Raw genomic sequence first — 1,459 nt, forward strand, 5'->3', positions numbered from 1 at the left:
AATAAATATTATAAAATATAAAAATATGAATACAAAGAGAAGATCTAGAAATCTGGTGATCATAAAAAACGTTAAAATGCAAAAACATTGAATTGGTAAATAATAATATTTTAATTTTGGAAAAAGCACATTTTGGAGTACATTTTATTAGATTTTCTAAAACGAACTATTTCCATTAAATTTTCCAAAACGTACTATTTCCATTAAATTAATGGAAAAGGTACGTTTTGGATTATTGTACATTTTTATATGACAAAAAAATAGTGTTTATACTTAAAAAATGAACTTTTTTTTAAAAAAAATCACTTTAATATCATTATACTTTACATTTATAGTGCTTCAGTTAATTGACATTGGTTATCGAAAAGGAGATACAGAAAATCGCTTCTCCTGAAATATCAGTATTTTGGCAATACTTAGTACGTTTTGGATTTCCATCCCTCAATTACAGCAATTTAATTTATCACCTGATTTAAAAATAGGTATAACAATGCATTTTTTAAGGCATGATGGGTAAATTCAAGTAGATAAAGACATATTATACAGTAGCATTAGAGGATAAGAGATACTACAAGCAGTACTTTTCAATATAAAATTTGTAATATTGCATTCATAAAAGGATGAATTAGGTTTAATTTTAAGAATATGTTTTTCGATTTCGTCTTGGGTAATAGGAGAAAAAAATATTTAATCATTAACATGACAGTTTTTATTTAGGGTATCCCAACTTAGATTCTTCTTATCCATATTTAAAATATTAGTTTCAACATTCTTACCCACGTTTATAAAAAAGATATTAAATTCGTTTGCAATACTGATTTGAGATTTCATCATTTATAATTGTTACGTTATTTTGTTTAATTTTATCAATGATTATCTTATTTTTATTTGTCTTGCCAGCTATTTCATTGATCATTTTCCACATTTGCTTTGGATTACTTTGATATTTACGTAGTAAATTTTGATAATGTAATTTTTTGGCTTCTCTTATTAGAGTAATTAGTAAATTGGAGTATTTTCGGTATTTATGTTTTAATTTAACATCAAACGGACGTTTGTATGATAATTTAGATAATTTTTGTTTGTTAGCAATCGAAATCACCAGTCCCCTTGTTATCCACTCTTTTATTTTATTATTTTGTTTAGGGATGTTATTATTAGTATTAATGTAATATGCTGAGTTATTAATACTTTGTTCAATTTTCGATAAAAAGGTTTGGAAAGAAATATCTATATTGTTAGAATTAAATAATTTAAACCAGTCTTGATCGTCAATGAATTTAGTTAGTTTATTTATATCAATTTTGAGATGAGTATCCTTTAGTTGATTTTTTTTACCTTCGTTACATTTAAAAAGAATTTTAAATCTTAATAATGTTGCATAGTGATCTGTAATTTTGCATTTCAGGATAAAAGCTTGTGTAGTAAGAACATCAATATTACGAATAAAAATATGATC

Source organism: Acyrthosiphon pisum, chromosome X (genome assembly GCF_005508785.2).
Source record: "Acyrthosiphon pisum isolate AL4f chromosome X, pea_aphid_22Mar2018_4r6ur, whole genome shotgun sequence".
Taxonomy (NCBI): domain Eukaryota; kingdom Metazoa; phylum Arthropoda; class Insecta; order Hemiptera; family Aphididae; genus Acyrthosiphon; species Acyrthosiphon pisum.